Genomic DNA, 17,281 nt, shown 5'->3' on the forward strand with positions numbered 1-17,281 from the left:
TGATGCTCAGCAATAAAAACTGGGGTAGAGAAAAAAGTGGGGGGGGATTTGGGCCCATTGCTCAGATACTAGCTGGGCCTCTGTCTGCTTAAGGGGGTGACTACCTTTGCATCACTTGTTTTTTTCTCTTTCCTTCACTTATTAAGCTGTCTTTATCTCAACCCAGGATTTTTCTCACTTTTTCTCTTCCTATTCTTTCCCCTGTCCTGCTGGGGGAGAGAGAGAGTGAGCAAGCAGCTGTGTGGGTGCTTGGCTGCTGGCCAGGGTCAACCCGCGACAATGTCTTTTTACATATTTCTTTAATACTGTCAAAAGATATTGCCAGACTCCAGAATAGATATCTTTAGCAGGGTTTTAAATGAAAAGGGAGTTTGTATTAAAATGTTGAAGAAAATTGCTAATTAAGGAATTTTGAATGTATGACTCCTGACTTCTCATTAACTAACCAGATAACAAAGCAACAATTACTAACCATGGTAGGGTTAGGTTATAATTGGATTAATTTTTAAGAAACAGATTCTGAAAGTAAGTTACTTGGAGCTAGTTACCATCACAGATCTAACCACCCACTTTTCAATGACAAGATGGGTTTCTTTGACTTTGCTTTCTCTAATATAATGAATAGTATCACATATGTTTTCTTTCTTTCTATAATGCAAAGGAGAACAAAATATTTTGTCCTACAAAACAAGACATACTTCACACCTGATACCCACAGCGCCTGAGGATAGAATGAAGTAACAATCAGTAAACAACATATGCTAGCCGCAGCGTGATTTTGAGGCAGCTACCTTAAGCATTGTGAGGTGTTCCCTGTGAGATACACACTTTTCTCTGACTTTGGCCTTTGGTACTGCTGTAGGACTTGCACTCAGGTCTGTAGTGCAAAAGGGATATTGAAAATTGGATATTTTGTAGGCTAATGCATGGTGGGAAAAGTGTGAGTAGTACCTTTAGTCCTTTCCTTTACCATTGTACTCTTCTGTAAGAGGAACTGAGCCTTAAGTGAATGCTTACCAGAAATGTTACTTAAGAGAACTTGTGCAAAACAAAATATTTAGCACGGGTGTCTGCCATATGATATCACACAGTTTCTACTAACAGATAGCTATAAAGAAAACTAAGGTATGCTGATTAATTTTTCATTTTCTAACATCGTTCTCCAAACACCAGTTTTGGCACCTCGAGCAAGTAATAACAGCTGTTAGCCCGTCTGAGAGCAAATTTGGCTTTGACAGGACTGCTGAATGCCAAAGTAGAGAATATGTTTTGTCCCCAGTGATATCTGGATCCTTGCTTCGCTCTTTGCCAGACGCTAAAAGGGAAAATGCTTAGAATGTTGAATGATTTTTGGATCGAATGCAACATGATATTTCTTTCTTCTAGAATTTATAAGCAAAGTTGTTTAAAAACAAAAACACCTTAGTGATGCTTTACATATCTAAAGCAGATGGAAAAAACTATGTGTGAACATTTTATTTGCGCATTTTGAAAGGCATTAAGAAAACCCTAATGTATTGCTCTGTACCGATCTTCTAACAAGAAGAGAGAGAATTTCACTTCTCTTCCATAAGATCTCTGCTAATTTCTTCTCTTACTAGTCACTTCTCTTCCTTAATAATAGTGATAAAGTTTCATTTGAAAAAAAAAATAATGGGAAAAGAAGTATTTCAATGGACTTTCTCTGAAGAAATGACATGAATGTTGCATTGTATTGACTCAAAATATGCTCTGAATTTTACATTTTATCAACATTAATCAACATGTCCAGGTCAACCAGGTTTCATGTATTTCATGAAAATTATTGTTCATTCTTCCTTTTGGTCTCCCAAGAGATCAACTTATCTCAGCTTGCCAAGTGTCTAACACAGCTTCTCAGTGTACCATGGCCTTTCCCTCTGGTTGAGCTAGGGGTGGATTTGATGTGGAAAGTAAAGGTAATTCATTTTGGAATTTCTGTGGAATAGGATTTCCTTTTTTCAGTCACCTGCAAACCCAGTCACTGTCTCCTCTGCATTTCCCCCTGGTCACATTCTGAGAGGGTAAATAATTTGATCAAGTTGCATAGCTGGATCTCAAGTGGTGAAAAATACTGGTGGAGAAAATTAGCAGATTGAAAACACTGTAACTAGATTCCCAAGTACAAGAATTGGAGCTGTATTTGAATCCAGGAATTCCCATGCCTTGCATGTTCCAGATGCCAAACTGTGCTCTAACCTCCAAGTACAATTATCAGCATGTTTCTTTCAATGAAAGAGTAAGCTGCTTCCAGCCCTGATCCTTGTTCCTGTTCTACTCTCTTATTTATACATGTGATCAACTGGAAGGCGAAATTCATGGCTGAAAATTAAACCAGCAGTGAAAAAAGGCTACTTATACTCGTTCCTGTTCCTTGTCTATCACACAGCTCCACAAACAATTGTAGTGGTGCAACTGAAGCAATGACACTGGAGCAGTAGCTGACATGGCTGTTCAAAGAAATGTAAGTATAAACAAATGATTTTCCTTTGCCATGATGAGCTGGGTACAAATGCTTGTAAGTCTGCTTTACCTTTCTGAGAGCTGTGAACTGTCAATTAATTTTAATGAAACACCAACTCTGAAATCTAAAGATGATAGAGTAAAAGTTCATACTGCACATTGCTTCATCGCTTATCACCCTAGCAGAAGCAGCCAGCTAACATGAACCTCTCACAATCCTGCACTTCTATTCCAAGCATTTGGGAACCAAATGCACATAAAACATTCAACCAAATTACCAAAAATTTCTCAGGTCCCTGTTCCCTTACTCTATTTCTTCCCACACTTCATCTAGCTGTTACTGAACAACTGAAAATATGGAAGTTTCCTAAATATATATATGGTGAAATGGATGTTAATATTGGTTCATGCTGGCTTCTCTCCTAAACATATTTTTGTGCAGAGATTCTGGTTGAGTAGATATTGTTAGGAAGACATATTTCTTGGTAAAAAATGTAAAAGCTGTTACTCAAAGAAACCCTTAAATACTTCCACTGTGAAAATTACTTCCACTTGGAAATAGGTGAGATAAGGTTCTCTTTTCAGTAGTCTTTTGTAACTCAAAGAAGTTGTTCAACTGGCTTTCTGCTGTAAAATTGAAATTTAGGTAAATAGTCAGTTTTATAACAAATCAAATGCATACAGAAGTAGGACCAGAGATTTTTAATTGGTTTTGACTGAGCAATTAGTCTTGAGGCAAAGAGGTCTGGTTTGCTCATACAAAATGGATGTAAGCATAAATGTGTCTTCAGTGAAGATTTGCAAAAGTACTATATATTTGGTTTACGCTCCAGCCATAGCTGTACAGCTTAACTCTCCTCTGCTTTTTCCACATTTGTTTCTCCTTCTGTCTGTGCTCCTTTCTGCAAACTCTATGTTACTACAGTATATTCCCCTTATTTTTCAAAAATTCTCTCCCATTTAAAGTGGTTTTTTTAAAAAAAGAACAGGTTTGAAAATGTTTTTTCTGAGCATTTCTTTAATGCTAGAATTTGAAGGAGTTTTCAGGGGTTTTTAGTATTAATATCTTTAACTAAATCTATTTAGGAGGTTGGAACAAGAAGCTATCCAAATTATTTTAACTAATTTTTAAAAACAACAGAGAAAGATTTTGAAAAAATAATTTTCCAATCTTAATTTTTTTTTCTGTATCCCATTTATTTCCCAAAACTATATACACGGGAAGACAAAATCTTTTTAGACAACTATTTCTCAGCTGTTCCCTGTTTTGATATCTCTAAACTAATTTGAGCACGACTTTCAATACTAAGAAGTTATTTTCCACTGAGCTGAAATTCATTCACCTTTACTAGTGGCAGGGTGGATATCTGGAGGGGAGGAAAATCATGCTTCTAAATGGATTTTGTACTCAGGGATGAAAAATGAAGATAGCCAGTTGTCACAGTTACAGTTCAACTTTTCATTTCTCATGAGGTGACTGCTTTTGAACTTGCAGGCTAGCTTTAGGTGCTTCCATGCAGGCAGAAATTTGGGCAGTTATCTATGGGCTTTTTGCCTGATACCACTTTCATAGGAGGGATTTTATGTGCTAGTTGCTTTAGCACCAAAACTCATGTTGTTCCTTCCCCATAATTTTAGGTGTTTCATTAACTCAAGCAATTTTTTCATCTTTTACACATTTTTCCTCTTAGCTGGCCAAGTCAAGACTTCGGATCTAATCAGCGAATGTGCCTTTTCTTCATACATGCACATTACATTTTTTGTTTTTCCATTACCATGGTCTCATCTCCTGCAGAAAAGCAGCTTTTTCTTTCCGGCACTATTCCAAGGTGCTGCTGTTTGAATGGAAGGTTATTCAGGTTAACAACCACTTGTTGTTGCTATACCAACCCAGCTGATGGTGCAGCCTCCTTGCTGAGCAGCTCAGCTGGCTTGGTTCAAGTAGAAGTTTTACAAGCTAAAACACAAGCAGCTGGTTTGGTTCAAATAGAGATTTTACAAGACAATCCACAGCTCCTGAAGTTTGCATTACCACATTTGCTGAACTATGAAGCAAGTGGTTAGAAATGTGTTCAGCTGTAACTTTAAAACCGTAAGTTTTCATTTTAATAGTGTAATTTGTGTCATGATAAATAAGCTGTATTTCTGAAATCTAACAAAAAAAAATGCAAGTGTTTTGTAACCAAACTCCCTACTTTCATTGATTTTCACGACCTGTCAAGACACTGAGATTAAAATTAGAATGTATTTATCCGTAATTTGGAGAAAAGTCTGATTTCTTCTTGCAAAATTCTCTGCTCTTCCATCACCCAGGAAATTATTTGATAAACTGTCAGTAAAAGAATAAGATAGTATTTCTGAATCTCAATTAGAGCTGATTTACTTAAACAAATGCAGTATTTTTTTATTACCTTATTTCTTAATCAAATATTGGGCTTTATTACTGCTATGTAATAAAGGATGTGCAGTTCCCAATAAAAGTGTTACTCTTTGATGCAATTCATGTCATATTTGCTTAGACATTTTTGTATGTAGGATTGTTTTTTTTGATCATTCAGAGTAGTAGCTCTATAAACTCTTGTCATCACAGATACAAACATAACAATTAAAGCCTTTGTCTGAGAACACGGGAGGGCTGGTGATCAAGTCTTTTTCTTAATTCATCCATTTGTTACCAAGAAGTGTTATGCAGGTTACATGGTACTGAAAGACTATTCAGTTTCAGATGGCAAATACTACAGAAGCAGCAAAGTGGCCGTAAGACAATAGCATGTTTTGAAAGTGAACCAGAAAGTAGATTATGAGGAAGGGGAAAGATTAATATTGTGCCAGCCTTCAAAAAGGGCAAGGTGGAGGGTGTAGGCTGGTCAGCCTCGCTTCAGCCCCTGGGAGCATTTTTTCAGCAGGTCTGCCCAGAAGCCATTTCCCAGGGCTTTACCAAGGCAGCTGGCCAACCTTCTTCCCCTCCATGAGAAAGTGACTGATTCTGGGAACAAGGGGAAAACCACTCAACTTTGTTTACCTTGACTTCAGCCAGACCTTCAACACCATCTGCCACAGCATCCTTACAGACAAACTGGAGGGAGAGGGTTTGGATAGGCATACGTTAAAGCCAGTGGAAAATTGATGGGACCTGCAGGCTCAAAGCGGAGTCCATGGTTTACAGCCTGACTGTGGCTAGTGCCAAGCACCGTTGCCAAGAATCGATTCTGTATCAGATAGTGTTTAACATCTCCATTTACAACCTGATTGATGGGATACATACAGTGCACCCTCAGCAAGCTTGCAGGTGGCACTGAATTGGAGGGAGTAGTCAATACGCTGGCAGAAAGAGCTGCCTGTCAGAGGGGCTTTGACAGGCATGAGGAACAGGTTTCCTGGGAGAAACCTCAGGAAGTTTAGCAAACAAAGGGGAAGGCCAGCGCCTGGGACAAAATAATCCCATGCAACAGTAGAGGTTGGGCTCTGGCTGACTGGGGATCAGCCCTACAGAAAACAGCCTGGGATACTGGTAGATAACAAGTTAGGTGAGGTTGCAGTGTGCTCCTGCAGTGATAATATGGTTGCATTAGCAAAAGTGTATTGAGAAGTCAAGGGAAGTGATTATTCCTTCCTTTCTAGTCAGCATTTGTGAGGGTAAGTCTGACTTACTATGTCCTCTTTTGTGTCCCCTTCCTCCCCAGTACAAGAAAGAGATTGAGAAACTGGAGGAAGTCCAGCAGAAAGGGTCTAAGATGGTTAGGGTGCTGTAGCATAACATATGAGGAGAGGCTAAAGAAGGTGGCTTATTTCAGCCTGAAGAAGAGAAGACTAAAGGTAAGGGAGCATGACTGCTACCTAAGTGCAGGCTATAGAAGACTCTTATTCCAGCTTCTCTGTAAAGTTTATAGGATGACAAGCAACAGCCACAAGCTGTGTCAGGGGAAATTCTGACAGCTATAAGGAAAAAAAAAATCAAAATGGGAGTGGTTAAGCACTGGAACATGTTGCGCAAAGATGTTGTAAAATCTCCATCCTTGCAGATATCCAAAAGTTGACTGGACAAGGCCGTGAGCAACCTTATCTAACAATGAAGTTGGCCCTGCAAGTTAGGCTGGGGAGGTGGGAGTGGGTTGGATGCCAGAAGTCCCTTCTAACCTAAATTTTTCTGTGATTCTAAGCTTAAGTTATGCAGAAGGGATCTCTATTCTTTCCCAAGAAAGTAACAAATGGCTACATTTAGTCACTCTGATAAGGTCAATGAAAGCAATAAATGCCTTCTTAGAACTGCTGAAAATGGATTAAACACTGCCTTCAGCTAACCCAACATTAGAGCTACCACAATCTGACTACTCTTTGCCACTCATTGTCCAGTGACACAGTCTGGCAGTGGTGATTTATGAGATAAATGTGTCAACTGCAGGGCTGAAACTTGTTCCGTTTAGTGATACTTCCCTGAACATCTATATCATCCCTTAGGCATGCCCTACTGGCAATCCATGTACTATGCTTACAGTTAATCTGTCTCAGAGTTGAAGGGGTTCGTGCTTCTCCTACATTTTTAAAACTATGGTGCAGGCACTATTGTACTGTATTATACTATCATTTATGGATATAGGTGTTTATAAAATGTAATCTTGACCTTACTGAAACAAGTGGTTAATCCCCACTAATTGTACTAAGGAAACCCTAGTGTTTCAAGAAGATTCACTGACACATTAGCTCCAAGAGCTTGATGCTCATTTGGTGGCTATTCTACAATATGAAAACCAAGGTACCTTTGCTGATAAGAGATAAAGAACTAATCAAAATGGGGGGCTTGTATATTTCCATGTCTTATGATCCTTCTATCTTCTGAAAGTTTTAAAAATAGTTACTGATACAGAAAAGAGAGGGGAGCAGGAATAGTATCTTAGAACTGATCCTCAGGAAGGTGCTTAACAGAAAATTTGGCAAAGCATGTTGCCCTGTTGTCAAAGAATAAGGTTTCTGTGAAACTATGCAGCTTGATGCATCCCAGTGTGTTTTTATTGACACTTAAAAGAACAATTAGAGAGTCCTTGCTGGCACTGACCAGTACCAAGACATGAGGTTATACACTGATGACATAACTCTGTTATCCGAAACATTTGGTCTTGCATTAGTGCATTACTAAGCATCTTTGACTTTAATATATAGCGTGCAATCTTATTTTATCAATTTATGGATGCCAAGAAAGTTGGAAACCCACTATGCGTACTTAACCCTTTACGTGCTGAAAAGGCTGCCTTAGTGTTAAGATGCTTTCATAGAACTATTAGTAAGGCTAAGGTAATTCCCCAGTGAAAAGCAGTCAGATTCACATATTAGAAAGACAATATATGCTGCCTCTCATACCCCACTGCTAGGACTGGTAACAGTTTATGATTTCTGAGGTCAAGCACAAACGGTGAACTGAAAACAGGGTTCAGTTGTTGAGCAGTATTTGGAGTTTTCCTTAGACTATAAAATTTCAACACGCAATGATTAACTCTAAAAACATTTAGAAGACAATATGAAATCCAAGAAACAAGTACCACACAGACTGGTAGGTTTCAAGCTCATTGTCAGAAATTTAATGTGAAACAGATCATAAGAGAAAACTGAATTAAGTGATTTTAGACTTTCCTACCTTTCAAGAGTATGCAGTTCAGCTGTGATGCTAGTTCAGTATTCTCATACTATTGAATCCATTATTATTTTCTTTCCCCAGATATGCTGCATACATCCATTTAACTGCCAGGACATTCTCTGTGGGAAAAGGAAAATACTGTGAATATTTCAGAACTTATCAATACCTTTCCTTTAACAGTCCTGAGAAACAGAGCAGGTAATGGGACGTCAGATAGCTCCAGTGTGCTTATAAATGCACTGGTCCTCTTCAGACCCAGGTAAAACCACCAGTGGAGGATTATATTGAGAATGTCTATTCTCTATTTTGAGATTATCAGTGTTCAAGGACTCCAAAAAATTGTTTTGGTTTCATCATTTTTTATCTACGTACTAGTAAGGCCCAGGATACACAACGAGCCAGACTTTATGCTACAGTGGGCATTGAGGTGCTGTCTTTGGGCCAGTAATGATGAGACCAGTGATCTGAAAACAACACTGAATCCTCTAGAATATAATAAATATTAGACAACAATAAATGTTGTCATGGTTATTAATTCACACATAGAAAATGAGCATGGATGCCCTTATTCACACTGACTGGATTTATCTCAAGATCAAGATGCTTATTTTACATAGTTTTTGGTCATTTAATGTGTTTGTTTTGACTGAATGTCAAATTAGAACTAATAATTCCCTCATTGTTAACTGTGACTCATGAAATGTCTGGAGTGTTTCCAGATATTAGTTTACTGTCACATTTTATAACAAGTGATATAATTTAAAGATATATACCACACAAACCACTGTTAGAAATACTTGCAGAAATGCAGAGAAAAATGTCTTCTGAAATTACCACTGTGTTCTTCTGTAATTACAGTGAAATGTTGAGTGTTCTCTTTCCAATGCAACATTTTCATCTGTTAACCTCAGACTGTATCTTTCCTTCCATGGCAATCAGAATTAACTTCAATAAAATATCACTGTATCAACACGCCCATAATGCAAAGTCTTTCCTCTTCCAATACAAAATGCTAATTTTATGGTAAGCTGACTGTATTAGTTCTTAGGGGAAAAAAAAGTCCATCTTGATATTTAAAATGTAAGGGGAATGTCTGTGTTTGTATATCTTCATGGCTTATGAAATGTACTATATTTATCTGATATCTGTTAAAATCAGTTGAATGTTTTAGACCTCTGCAACACTGCTAACATTTTCTTTAGCAACTGTATCAGATTAATAGGCAATACAGGTTATTTGATTTAGAATGTACATTCAGGTTTTAGACTGTACCGATTAAATCCAGCATTCACATCTCTATATGTTGTGGTACATCCATATGACTCCCATTATATCATATCAACCATAAAACGAAAATTAATTTTCAAGAATATGAGATGAATGGCAGGTATTTCCTGGAATATTTTATTCAATAAAAGCTTATTCAGAAGAACACTTCTATTAATGTGTGGTTAAGAATAACTGCTGATGAATAAATTAGACATATAAGACTTCTGTGGGCATGCATGTAAGTCTCTCACTACTTACAAACGGCCTCACAAAGCTTGTATCCAACTCTGCATAACTACACACTGTAATTTCAATTTCAAACTAAAAATTTACTCCTGCATCACGGAACTGTCAATAGCTGCTAATCTTCTATTTCACAATACTGTATCACATTTAAGGAGTTTGTAGAAAGGAAAATATTAACATTTCTGACCACCATGACGCTAAAAATGCATGTGCCTGAGAGTCATGCTCTCTTTATATATGAGTAGGTCAAGCAAGTTCTTGGCAGATTTGCCACCTTAGAATTGACATCTAGTGTGGTTTTTTGAAGCTTGAAATGTATGCGCAATTATAGTTTTGTTTCACAAGCTTGCAGCAGTACTGCTTGGTCTGGATCCTGTATTAATTCTGACATTCAAGCACACCTGCCTTTGACAGCAGCAAGGGCAAAGACTGGTAAAACAAGAGAAACAAAACAGAAAGGTGTTTCTGCTTAATCCAAATATTTACAACGCTATCATTGCTGAGTTAGCAAAGTTCGAGTTATAGGTTATATTGTGTAAATTAGCAAGAAAAACCCCAATAGTTTAGGCCAATTTCTTCAAAATAGTTCTCAGTTTCAGTTCTCGGGTGTAACAATTGTGGCACATCACAAATGTCTAATAGAAAAATATATGCAGCTAATAAAAATAATATAAATAGATGAAAACAAGAAAAAATATTTTTACTTTGCACAAAATTTGCTCAATTTAGACTCCATATGGGTTAGAAACTTTCAGTTCCTTTTTCATGGAAATGGTGGAGGGAGAAGAGTCTGGAGAGAAACACCCACAATGATTTCCAGCACCGAAAATGGATGAACAAGTGATGCTTTCCCCAGCCATTTGTTCGACAGTAACGGCTGTAGCAGTTTTATGAATCAGACTCTGAAAATCTCTCTGAAAATGCATGTTAAGAAACTATGCCACTGGGGACACTGTTACTGTATCACACGTTGGAGGTCAGAAAGCTCTACTATTTAACCACAAAACTGTAGAAATGAAAGGATGTATGTCCATGCAATAGCAAGTTTCCTGATCTGTCACCAGGAGATTATTAATGCTTTAAAAAGTGTGCATAAAAAAGTTTTGAGCTTAGCATTATTTTATACATTATCTATGAAACATTTCTTGTTCCATATCTAACTTGCTCCTACACCTACAATATCATTATGCAGGAATGTCTTCACTTGAATCTTTACCAAATGATGAGACAAACCAGCTGGACTTTATTTTCATTTCCCGGGGAATTTTTCCTGGCCCAAAGCATGACTCTGTTAGGTTTTTAAGTCTATGATATAAAACTTTGACCAAAAGGCAATTAATCCCAAGCAAAAGTCCCCAACACAAATTATTTGCTATCCACCCAGTGATTGTGGCTGTATGTCACCCTGGAGCAACAGCATTTCAGCCTCAGCTACCCTTGCTGCCATGACAGCAGGCTTAGATGCTTCACCGTTACATGCACCAGTAACATGTTCATTCTCCAGGCTCAGACCTTTAATCTAAAATCGAGTCCTAAACCAGAAAGAGTTGTTTTCTTCTAGAGTCCTAGGAAAGTAACTGGGGAATGAGGATTGACAAGCAGCTTAAAGAAAATATTTGTTTACTATGGATATGCAATGGCAACTCTATTTCCAAAGCAGTGTGGAGGAGGTGCATTTCTTACTACTGCCCGTATTTTGGGACTGATTTTTTCTCAAACTGCCTACCTGCTGCTTGCAGGTGCTGAGGTCCAGCTGACAGTGCTGCAGGGATGAACCTTCTCTTAAACAGGTGCAAATCCTCCATGTAAACTCCATTGCTTTCCACAACTTGGTGCAAGGTTACCTCCAGACTTACAGCCAGACTTTTGACCCTCCCTGGGAGGGCTTCTGTAAGGACTCCTCACATACTTGCAAAATAGTGTGTGGCTTGGAAAGATATCTCTGTGTTCATTTCGTTTCACTTCCTTTACAGAGGGAGAAATGTGGGGGAACACTGGTTTAGTTTAACAGATTTCATTCTTCTTTAAGGTTTCTTTGACTGAAAATAATCAATCCTCTCTTCAGTTTTTCTCCTAGCTGCATTTATGAATCAGCACTTTTATCAGAGTTTACTATTAACCACCCCTGAGTGTGACAGTAATGAAGCAATTCACCTATCACTTTGGGATTATTTGTTGTGCTACAGCAGGAACTTGTCAGACATGAAGAGCTCTTTGTACTATTACGGCAATTCATACTGCTCTTTTGTACTCAATACTACTCCACTATCCTGAAACCAATTAAATCATGTGGTATGTTAAAAAAAGGGCATGCTTTCATTCGTATGTTCTTGAATTAGACTCACTGAAGAAATCTAAGGTAATTCTGCTGTTTGTCATTGGTTCTACATCATGTTTCATAAAAATCTCAGTATTGTTGGAGTATATCTTGGGTGTAGATCTATCACTTTTTAGTAAAGACAGGAAACAGTATTTCTAGTTTCCCCTTTACAGGCTAAATCCATCATCTGCCTCTCAGGGAAAGTGTTCTGATATGGGACCTGGAAAAGCCTTTGTGATCAAACCTCTGGAGCAGGTTCTCATTTTCAGTGTCAACTACGTGTTTGTAACAAAGATTGTTAACGAACACTGTGCTTTCCAAAACATATTGTCACCAGCCACCAGAGGCATCATGACTTTTCAATTAAAGTTCTGGTAGGCTACCTCATCCATCTAAAATACAGTGTCCTGGGACCCATTCCTATAGATTTACATAACTTTTCCATTTTTATTGTGAACAGCATATTTCTTTTATCTCTGCCCTATTAGTCTTTTTGTTTTCCTTTGAAACACAAATATGTTGCCAGTTTGATGGCTCTGCCATAGTTTTAACTGCTGTCTTTATTTTTCTCCTTCCAAAGCTGCTCATAAAAAAGTGTACTTTTACTCATCTATTATTACACTGGATTTATTGTTGATAGCAGGAATAGCAATGGCTTAAGGCAAGAATAATTCTGATGAATGCTTTTACAGACTTCAGAGCTTTGCTGCATGTGAACTCATAGATAAAGTACCTGTTTTAATCTAATTTTCAAAGTCCTTAATGATGAGACTGTCCGTGATGCGAAATTTTGCTTTCTTTCCTTACATACACAATGGAACATTTTTTTAGACCTGAAGATCTACAGATAAAGAATTCAAAAGCAGATCTTTTTACCAGAGTATGCTTTGTATTTATCTGATTCTGTTAGGTCTGATTGTGAGCTGGATGCAGGAAAAGAGAAATTGGAAATGACTGCGTAGTACCTTCCCAGGAATTGATGTAGACCTTCAACATCTAAGATGCCAGATACTGGATCATTTGTCAGAGATGGACATCTAGTTTTAAAATGACCATGAGCCAAAGCACAGGCTCACTTTACTCAGAAGCTGTGATTTTCAGAGATACTCACTGAGTATAAGCAAAAGTCTCTGGCCTTATCAGGATATGATAATTAGAAATAAAAAGAAAGTTTCCTTAATATCCATACAGATACTTTTTTTTTTCTGTTATCAACCTTTTCTCTCAAGTCTAATATGAAATGAAAGCAGAATATGGGTCCTGTCCTTCTAGTGCAGTGATCCCATTATCATTCTGTTGTGCAAGTATGGCTTTCAGCTGTGTCAGAAAACCAGAAATCCCATCTATGTTTGAATTAAACATGCCGTAACTGTCTGAGAAAAGAAAGAAAATTGGGGCATTAACATTCTAAATACTAAAACTAAAAGAAAATTAAGCCAAACTGACAAGATCAATAATATTCCCTTTTACTTGCAAAATATCTAACTCCAGAAATAACATTAGTGGTCTGTCAATGATCATAACATGTAACCTTACTAAATATGTGTTTCCAATTACATTCTCCTTCAAAATCCTGTTTGCAATTACTATCTTCCACTGTCACCTAGTGTCCAAAAAACTTTCTGCAAGTGTTTGGTGATGACACAGAAGAATGAAATACTATTTTTCCCAACTTCATTTAAAAACTTTTAATCAGAAAGTAATTCCTAAAGTTTGGATATTCAAAGTTTTCTTCTGCCTACATAGTTACTCAGCCTTGAAAAAGTCTATGCAGCTGAACATGCATGGCCAGCAACGAAATATGAAACGGAGAGGAAATACAGGGCTTTAAAAAACAATACCATTACAGAAGATAGTGGAAGGAACAGGGACTGCAGGTCCCAGTTGTGTCAGGGCTTTAAGGGAATTGTGGGCTAGAAGAAAGCACAGTCAAAATATCTCAGTACAACTGAACAGAAAAAATACATAAATATATCTAGTGAAGAAAAACATTAGAACATGTTGCTTAAAAAAACCCCAAATAAACACAACTAAAACTTTAAATTGCCAAAACAAGAACATGCATTAAATGTATTTCATACTTTCCTATGAATTGTCCCTCTTTCTCACATAAAGTAACAAGAAAGCAAACATGTCGGGTTTGAGTCATGCTCTCTAAGGCACTTGTAAGGTATGTCCATGAGCACACTATTTCAGCATGCATAGTGAAGAACAGAGCATTATTCATAGCTATTATGTTTAAGCCTTACTCTTCATAAACACCCATATTTATAATTTTGATTAGTAATATTGCACTAAGAATATCTGATCACCTTTTCAAGGAAATATTTATTAGTTTTTGAAGTGAAAGATCATATGAAACTGTCGTTCTTACTTACTTGTACTTGCCACAGCCACATGATCAAATTCAGTTTTCATTTCACAACATTCAAATACTGCACAAGATATTCTGAGAAAAGTGGGGACCATGCTCATATATCCAAAAGGAAACAGGATTAAAAATAAACATCAGTAACCTGAGATGTTTAGCCCTGCTGAAATTAGCCTCAAGGGAGCATGGCACCAGACTCTTAAAATGACAAACTTAAAGCAGGGCATTAATATCTGCCCTTGAATGTAAGGTTGCTGCCAAATGTACATTATCTGTTTACTTCATAAATGTTATTCCAAGGGTAAAAGGCAGTATAGTGAAGCTAAATAACCCCAAATGACATAAGGGCAATTTATTAACATAAAACATTATAATAAAAGGGTGATTTTAAAAAAAAATATGTAAAAAGTTTCCTTTGCAAAAAAAATACCCAACAAAAACCAAAACTGTTTATGTAGATGAATAGGGAATTCAAATATAGAAACAACCTTAATTCCACCCTCTTATGACCTATGAAAGATATGAAGATTTTAAAAGAAACTTTCAGTCTTTACAAATCAGATTCATGCCACCTTACACGGCAAAAAAAATTATCAAAATATTACAATTATTCTTTGAGTAATAATACTTAAAGAACAGGTAAATGTTGCCCTGATTTAAAGGTTTAAAAAGAACAGATCCACCTGCTCATCCTTGCAACATGGCAGCAATATTCTTACAAGGTCAGCTGAAGGAATCTTGGTGTCCATAGAATTTAAGAGTAAAAAAATAATAAACCCCTTACAAGAATTTAATTTTAAAATATTTATTTGGCAGTTAGTGCAAGAGAAAATGAACTTGCTTGATTAAGGTAGATACTGAACTTAAGTGGGTAAGGGGAATAAAGGTTTCAACCTGTTTAACAGGACTTTTCTTAACTTTTAAGTTTTCTTCCTGTATTTGCTACATACATAAATAACCAACCACGTTTAACAGTTTTTAGTGAGCCAAAGAAAGAACACACTGTCATCCTCTTTCAGCTGGCGGCTTATAGTAATGAGTGGTGATGTCTTGATTACAGAATTCTGGTTACTGTTACAATAAGATGAATAGAAGGTGATTTTTAAGTCCCAGTATATCCTCAAGAGAGGTCAATATGGCTAATGAAAGACATTTGGAACCCAATGAAATATGTGCATTATTTATTATCCTGTTTATTGGTTCACCTAGTAACTAATGAAATTTCAGGCTTGGAGTTCTGAAAGTATTTTAACTCATTTTCTGTAAAGAAAACTATTTATTCTGTAAATTTGAACTATAATTTCCTTGCATTAAAGTGTGCTGAAAGAAAATCTAATAGTAACTTTGGAACTCATTAGAAAATACCATACCAGAGATGATTGTCTCACCTAAAATGTTGTTTTAAGAAAACAAAAATTTTATTACAAAAATATTTTTTTTGTTATGTTTATCTTTGATTTTTGAACGCAGTAATTTTCAATTGGAACATAACCTCGGAAACCATTAAGCAGTTCCAACAACTTCAATCCTTTATGCAATGAAGTATATGTATCTAGTAAAATATCTAAGTATCAGTACTTAAACATTTGATGTCATGCTACATTGGACCTCTAAATTCCTGCTTGCTCTTTGTTAGAGCACTAGAAATATTCAAGGATATGTCTTTTTGCATATAATAAAAGACTTCCAGACAACTTCACAATCATTTGACTGTAAAAGAAACAGAACAAAGATAAACTTTCTTTCTGAAAACCCTCCTAACCTCACCAAAGAGTCTACATACTATATTTTGCATCAGAGTTCAGTAGAAATGCCTAATATTGGCCTTTAATGAAAAATATCAAAAGGCAAATTAATCCTTGCTAAATGAGTGCTTGGGAAAATAATTAAAAACCAATTAGAAAGGAAGAAATAAATTGCATAGGACTCACATGCACGTTGCTAGACCATTCTGTTGTTTTTAATGTATATATTCTCTTGTCTGTTCTGGGATTGCTGTCCTACTCCTAAAAAATTTCATAAAAAATAAATAATAATAAAAAACTGTTAAAAAAATTCTTAAAAAAAATCCAAAATGAAGTGCGAAAACTTATGAAACCATAGATCAAGAGCAGATTTGGATCCCAGATGTACTCCACATTGTGGATGAATAAAGAAGAAGAAAAAGTAATCCCTGTCATTAAACTCAGAGCTCCAACACTTCCTTTCAGACAGATTAAAAATGTAAAGACTAGCAATGACCTCTAGTGTTGAGTTTTAAGTACTGCAATATAGTGTTGCTAGGAATAAACCACAGCATCCATGAAACAGCCAGGTAATTCTAGACTGTATTATTCAACTATGTGGTGTAATACACAGGAAGCTCTTTTAGAGAAGAAAAAATGCTTTGTCTATTAACTGAAGCTAAAAGCAGCAGAAATACTCAGCCATTTTCCTTAAAAGCTAGTGAAAACTAGTGGAATACTGTTTGGACTGATAGCGTCTTGTTTCTGACGATACTGGGGGGGGGACGGACTTTCTGTACTCTTCTTTGCACCTGGTTCAAGAACAAGGGTTATGTATCAGATGAGATGCCACTCTGTCTGGCTTACATGCCCAAGACAGGTAGGACAGGGGGAGCAGCAGAAAGTGAATTAAATTCCAACAAGACGAGCAAATGAGAGGCCATTATATTTCAAACTATTGCTGGATATGCATCCTTTAGACCATTTGTGGAGAAAGGACAAAGCATTGCTGCTTTCTAAGATGATGTTCATGCAAGGATAAGGCTATTACTCTCCCCTACACAAGCAAATGTCCCTGTTGCATATTGGCTTTATCGGTGATGAGCATGAACGGAACAAGCCTAGATGCAAAGATGTGGTTTTAAAAAGACAGTACTAGGACCTAAATCAATTGCCCATTTAGGCTTGAGAGGAAACACAATACTTCTCTTTGGTAACACCACAGAATTCTTGGCTTAACT

The sequence above is a fragment of the Gavia stellata genome, chromosome 3, assembly GCF_030936135.1.
Source record: "Gavia stellata isolate bGavSte3 chromosome 3, bGavSte3.hap2, whole genome shotgun sequence".
NCBI lineage: Eukaryota > Metazoa > Chordata > Aves > Gaviiformes > Gaviidae > Gavia > Gavia stellata.